At 38.7% G+C, this 7,218-nt stretch overlaps 1 pseudogene; it reads right to left on the bottom strand.

The window, feature by feature from the left end:
* Positions 1-6,131: 6,131 nt before the first annotated feature.
* LOC120241761 lies at positions 6,132-6,956 on the bottom strand (annotated as a pseudogene).
* Positions 6,957-7,218: the final 262 nt, after the last annotated feature.

The following is a 7,218-nucleotide window of genomic DNA, read 5'->3' as shown; positions in this document are numbered from 1 at the left end:
CTGTCTCATGTTTTGACAGCCCTCACATCAAATCCTGATTTGGCTTTTCTCCATAGAAAAATTCAATTTTCTAGCCTATTTCTACCTTCTATTATATTTTACATTATCTGCAATTTAAATATCTAACATATTTAGTTCAACGTGAACTCCATGAGGATAGGAGTTGTTTTGCTCTTTGCTTCCCTGATGCTTCCCCAGTGTCTAGATCAGGGCTGACACACGTAGATGCTTAATAAATATTGGTTTATTAAATGAATAAAACCAAAAAGGGGTACCACCCTTCTTTTCCCAAGTATTTTCCTCTAATAAAAGATTTGAAATCCTGTGAGTGCTACAGGGTGTTCATTTTTAATCGGTTTTATACCTGCACTTAAACAACCCATGCACCCTTCCCTCTACCTTGCATTTGTGATTCCTAGGAAGGCGGCTCCTATAACACTGTAGCCTATTTATTAATAATAGTCAGGTATTTAAACATACAGTAGCAGAAGGAAAGATCGCCCTCACCATACAATTTCAATTAGTAGTGGTGAGAGTTCTAATATCCTCGGGAAGGAGAACAGACCCTTAGCAATTTAAATTCTGAATGTACAGCCAACAGTACACTGCCGGAAAGCATATCTGATGTGGGTGGTGATATAAAGGAGAATTAATGGGGAAAAAATGTGTTCTAACACTTCAAACATTATCATATGCTGTGGGGACTCATGCGCTATCAGCAGCGAAGTCAAAAACAAGTTACAGAGACTGGTATGATGGTCTGTCCCTATTTAGCAAACTGATTAGCTTCCCCTTTGGAAGATGATCATGGCATTTGTTTATCTTCAAAATGCTGAATTATAAATGCCGCTTAAATAAAGTTACTTCAATTTAAAAACATAAGTAAGAAGTGATGATGACCTAAACATGGTATTTAAACTAAAGTAAAATCTCTTCTTCTTTGCTTTCCCCATCTGCACAATATTAAAAAGCATATAAAGAGAGATTAGATGTCCTCAAATAGGATCAGGATGGGAGAGTAAAATATTTCAGCATATAATATCTCATGTTGTAAATGTACTTCAGTTTGAAAATATAATTCCCTTTAAAAGTGAAATGTGCTTAAATTAGATGTTGAGAGGAAATCCACGTTTTAAATACATTTACTAATCACTACCACAAAACTATAAAGGAGACTTCTGATTCCATAAAAAAGTACGTAATTTAGTACTCCTTTATCAAGTAACAAAACAGGCTCCTAAAAGCAACGGGGTTTGTATTTATTCATGTTTCCAATAAATCCATATTAATTATTGATTTCCTAACTTCTCTTTCCCTAATCAGTGTAACCCACCTTTCTGATCTCTAAATAGAGCTCCTTCAGTCCTAAAAATGGAGAAAGAGAACCCTGTATATTTCTGTATTGCCAAAGGGAAATATAAGCCCTAAATGGATCTGCTATGTGAAAGAAAGAAAATATCCAGACACTAGTCAAGATCAGACTACTTATTTGAATATATACACTAATTGACTGAGAAATGCTGAAACTAAAAAACGTGTCAGTCATGTCAAGGTCACTCACACACATACACAAGAATATATTACAGGACATGCAACTTACGATCCTCATGAGAACAAAGAAATCACAATCTTACTATGAAATGCATACATGAAAATGTTTAGGTGATCAAAGTATGAAAGCTTTCTTAGCAATAATACATTCAAGATGCATTAACTTGAATCTGATAAGCAACAACTGAATAAAGAAAATCTATTTAGGGTCCAAATGTTCATTGGAACTCAACCCAGCTTAACCCCACACCGCCCCCCCCCCCAACTCCCTGGGGTGGCTGTTCAGTAGTTAGAACTGCCTAGGTCCTCTCTCACCTCACCTCACCAACTCCCAGCACAGAAATAATCAGTATCATCTCAAAAACACTTCCCAACTTTCTTCCTTTTTTGCTGCTATTTTATGTTCACCTTGCCCCTCTTGTAAGTGCTAAAATGCAGCATTTGGGGGCTCAGAATGCCTGTTTTGTGCCCAGCTTAATAGCTGCATGCCTCTGCTTCCTCACCCGGCAGATGAGGGCTGTTGTCCTGTTTCAATGAGAGGACACGTGTACTGAGTCCGACACACAGTCAGTGCTCAAACGGTTCAAAGATCTGAACTGTGAAAGAGGAATCACACAAATCTTAGATCTTACCGAACAACAAGCTTCCTTGCCTATTTGCGTATAAAACATGGAAAACAGCATTTGCTCATCTCCAGAGGACCTCAGTGATCAGTTACAGCTTCCCAGAGGTTCCTTTTTCAACCCTGGGACATGGTTTGGCTTCAGAGTAAAAGCCCAGCACTACATACATATGTAATCACGTCAGCTCAGAGAAAGCCACTTCGTCTTGGGGTTTCTCAGGTTTTATACTTGGCTCATGACTCAGGTGAACTGCATTCTCCAATCAGCTCAGTCCCATAATCATGTGCTACTGGCCCAGCAGGTGCCACTACCTGCCCTCCTGTCGTGGGCGCTCCCAGTTCTTCCTGGTGGCACCAGTCACTTGAGACTCTCTGTGTTCCTTATCCTACCTAAGTCCCCACATTCAGTACCCAAGCCTAATAGCAGATATCCCTGCTTATTGCCCCTTGGCCCAAAGGAAAGAGGATTGCAGAAGGTTTTGAACCACCTGGATGTTCCTACAGCAGCCAATTACACTGTCAGTCGCCCAAAGGCACCTGTGCCAGATTTCTGTCATTGCCACATTTGGAGCACATTCGGATTTGCTCCCACATTCTGAACCAGCCTTCCTCTTGCCACATCACGACACCTGCTTCCCTCTTCAAATGACTTCACATGTGTTTCGTGTTCCAAAAATTCCTCACAGCTTATAACAACCAAAGGCAATCTTATTTTTTCAGTTTGATAATTGATTCATAGATACAGATACACATATAGATATAGGTGGGAAAGGAGAACATAACATGTATCTATATCTATGTAATTGCATTTTCTAAGGATTTTGGTAGCTGACAGGGAAATGACACCACAAAAATATTTGAATCTACTGAGGTTAACAAGATGCCATATCGAGAAAAATCTCCTATATATCTACGGAATGAAAAATCATAAATGGAATAAAGCAACCCTAAATGTGATCCAATTAACAAAAGATTTTTTTTAATGTTTTATTTATTTCTAGGAGAGAGAGAGAGACATCGTGAGCAGGGGAGGGTCAGAGAGAGAGGGAGTCACAGACTCTGAAACAGGCTCCAGGCTCTGAGCTGGCAGTCAGCACAGAGTCCGACGCGGGGCTCGAACCCACGAACCGCAAGATCATGACCTAAGCGAAAGTCGGACGCCTAACTGACTAAGCCACCCAGGCGCCCCAACAAAAGATTTTTAAAGGTGGTTCAAACCATGGATTTTAGGGGCATCTGGGTGGCTCAGTCAGTTAAGCACCAGACTTTGGCTCAGGTCATGATCTCACGGCTCCTGAGTTTGAGCCCCGCATCAGGCTCTGTGCTGACAGTTCACAGCCTGGGGCCTGATTAGGATTCTGTGTCTCCCTCTCTCTCTGCCCCTCCCCAGCTTGTTCTCTCTCTCCCTCTCTCTCTCTCTCTCAAAAATAAAAATTTTTTAAAACATGGATTTTATTTCAATTTCTGAAGAATGCTAAAAATGATCAAAGCTCCTGTATCTCCCTTTCTCCAAGCAGAATAGATTTAAAGTCCCATGATAAACAAATATTTTTTAAATGTATTGTGATAGAGAAATGATATCAGAGAAAGCAAAACTATCATAGGAAGCACTCTGACATAGACAGACATTTCCAGACATTATTAATCCATTCTTCATATTCAATCATAAACTTAGGCTATGTACTAATATTGGCAGCAGAGTTTGGGACAATTACTGCAGGTTTTCTAGATGGACAACTAATCAACATAAATCTGAAAGTATTCTTTATTCTAAGACCATCCTAAAGCAAAACAAATAAAGACTCTACTGGTTCACCCTGAAAGCTTCAATGAAAATGTTTCACAGAACTCATACAACTCTATAGCAAAAAACAAATATCCTTATTTAAAAATAGGCAAAGGAGGGGGCACCTGGGTGACTCAGGTCATGATCTCACAGTTCATGGGTTTGAGCCCCGTGTCGGGCTCTATGCTGACAGCTAGCTCAGAGCCTGGAGCCTGCTGCAGATTCTGTATCTCCCTCTCTCTCTAACCCTCCCCTGCTCACACTGTGTCTCTCTCACAAATAAATAAAAACATTAAAAAATTTTTAAAAAAGGAAAACAAAATAAAATTAGGCAAAGGAATTCTTTTCCAAAGACATAAAAATGTCCAACAAGTACATGAAAAGGTGTTCAGCATTACTGATCATCAGAGAAATGTAAATCAAAATCACAATGAGATATAACCTCATAGCTGTTAGCGTGGCTCTTGTCAGAAAAGACACATGATGATAATGCTGGCAAGGATGTAGAGAAAAAGGAACACTGGTGCACTGTTGATGGGATTGTAAACTGATACACTTTATGGAAAACATTATGGAGGTCCCTCATAAGTTAAAAATGAAACTACTATATGATCCAACAATCCCATTTTGGGGTATATATCCAAAGGAAATGAAACCCTTATCTCAAAAAGATACCCATACTTCCAGCTCATAGCAGTATTACAACAGCCAAGGGATGGAAACAACCCAAGTGTCCACTGAAGGATGAATAGATCAGTAATATCTATATATAATATATACACACACACATATATATGCATATACGTATACTTATCTTTACAAAAGTGCAGAGAATAGAACAATATAGGAAAAGCACAAAAAGTTACATCATGGTCTATATTTGTCAAAGGGAACAAGCACACAATTTTACTAAGGAGAATTTCTGAAAATACTTCAGAATATCATGGACTATTCTTTCATTTTGCTTCTGGGATCCTAGATACATACTAGTAAGAGGGTAAATTCCTATTTAGTTAACAACTTACAAATTTCTAAAATGATAAAATAGGTTAAAATATGAATGTAGGGGCGCCTGGGTGGCTTAGTCGGTTAAGCGTCCGACTTTCGCTTAGGTCATGATCTCGCGGTTCGTGGGTTCGAGCCCCGCGTCGGGCTCTGTGCTGACTGCCAGCTCAGAGCCTGGAGCCTGTTTCAGTCTGTGACTCCCTCTCTCTCTGACCCTCCCCTGCTCACGCTGTCTCTCTCTCTCTCTCTCCTAGAAATAAATAAAACATTAAAAAATTAAAAAAAAATGAATGTATACTATTCGTCCTCCCTCCAAAACAAAGAATTGAATATAACAAAATGGAAAATCAAATATTTTTTCTACTTTTTCCTCCCTAGAAGTTGAGAAACTTCTTAGTCTAAATTATTTAAAATTTCAAATTGATGTGCCAAGATTATTTCCTTTGCAAATTAGTCCATTTATGATTGTTATCTCTTTTTTATATTTTATCTATCATTGTTATATATTTATAGTAAAGAGGATGCACCAAAGCATGAACTCACTACACCATCCTGACTGAAATAAACATCAGCTTTACTCCTAATAAAGAGCAAACGTATATATCCATTTACACTTAGATTAAGAACATTGCCAAGGGGCACCTGGGTAGCTCAGTGGGTTGAGCATCTGACTTCGGTTCAGGTCATGATCTCATGGTTCCTGGGTTCAAGACCCACGTCGGCTCTGTGCTGACAGCTAGCTCAGAGCCTGGAGCCTGTCTTTGGATTCTGTGTCTCCCTCTCTCTCTGACCTTTATCTGTTCATGCTGTCTCTCTCACTCAAAAATAAATAAAACATTAAAAATTTTAAAAACAAAAAGAACATTGCCAAAATGATGTGTGAAAGTATTATTGTTTTCTTGTTATTTACACTTAAATATATATTTAATATATATTGACATAATAATATATAATTTTATATATTAGTGTATAATATAGAAAATATATATTTAATATTAACATATATTTGTTATATATTAAAATAGTAAAATATAAGTATGTGTGTATATATAATTTTATTTATTGTAATGTTGTCTTTAAGTTAAATGTGCTTGAAATCTTCTCTTCTAGGACCAAGAACAGAATTCATAGTTTTTAATGTATAAAGCTTTCTAAACCATAAAAGTATTTTTTTTAATTTGAAAGTAGTCGTTTCTTAACTGACCAGATTACAAAAATAATCATGGTAGATACCTTAGTTCATTCTTCTAATAAGCCTATTGATCTGGTCTTCCCTGTTGCCAGCATCCCCACCTTCTACAAAATGGGTGGTCATCTTCGTCATTCCCCCTCATGGAGAAGATAACTTGAAGGCCCATAAAAAGTTTGCTTCTTTGTAACGTTTTCCAACAGTGTAGATCTCATGAATCAGGCCCTCCATGCAGATGATGCTGTATTTACCAAGAGATCGAGCAATCAATGTGTTATCTGTCAGGACAATTCACTTCTTGTTGATTTTGCCATAACCCCGCTGAAAGATCAATTCATTCACTGACTTCAGGTTTGGGTACCCCCATGCTATATGTGGTTCCACAATCCTTAGCATGTTAACTGAAGCCTTGTTGAGCTTAACAAAGGTGCCACTGAAGATATGGCAAAGGCGAAGGAGCTGCAACACCTTTCGAACCTTTGGGCTCACACCATTGATGCCTCTGATCCTGATGACAAATGCCAATGTGGGCTCCGCAGGCAGGTAGAAGTTGCCAGCTTTTCTTGCCATCTGAGCCATTCGAATCTCAGTTCTGTACATCTGCCTGTATTCCTTGTGGTTATGCTTAGCCTTCTTATAAATAAGCTTCCTCCTTGCCTTTCAAAGCATCTTTTGGTCAAACTTCTTTCTCAGATGCTTGATCTTCAACTCCACAAAATTCCCTCACTTCTTCTTAAAGGTTTCTGGCACAGCAGGAACCTTCTTTTTCTTCTCTTCGGCACCCTTCATGGTTCCAGCCGGAAAAAGAGCTCTAAGCCATAAAGGTATTTTAAAGGTGCCCAACAATATCTCCCATCCCACATCCTCTTCTATCTACCTTTGCCACCCCTCCCATTCAAAGTGCTGTCTGTTTCTCCCTTCACTTGAATCTAGGAAAGCTCATGATTTCTTTGATCAATTAAGCAAAGAGGAAGGGACTGTGTGACATCCAATGATATGTCGAAGCATGAGATGTGGTTTTTGTTTTGTTCCCTGGAATACTCATTCTTGATGCTCTGAGTCATC

This window comes from Hyaena hyaena, unplaced genomic scaffold (genome assembly GCF_003009895.1).
Source record: "Hyaena hyaena isolate Hyena2069 unplaced genomic scaffold, ASM300989v1 scaffold_289, whole genome shotgun sequence".
In the NCBI taxonomy this organism is placed as follows: Eukaryota; Metazoa; Chordata; class Mammalia; order Carnivora; family Hyaenidae; genus Hyaena; species Hyaena hyaena.
The sequence above is the reverse complement of the archived record's forward strand: the minus strand, read 5'-3'. Positions and strand labels throughout refer to the sequence as shown.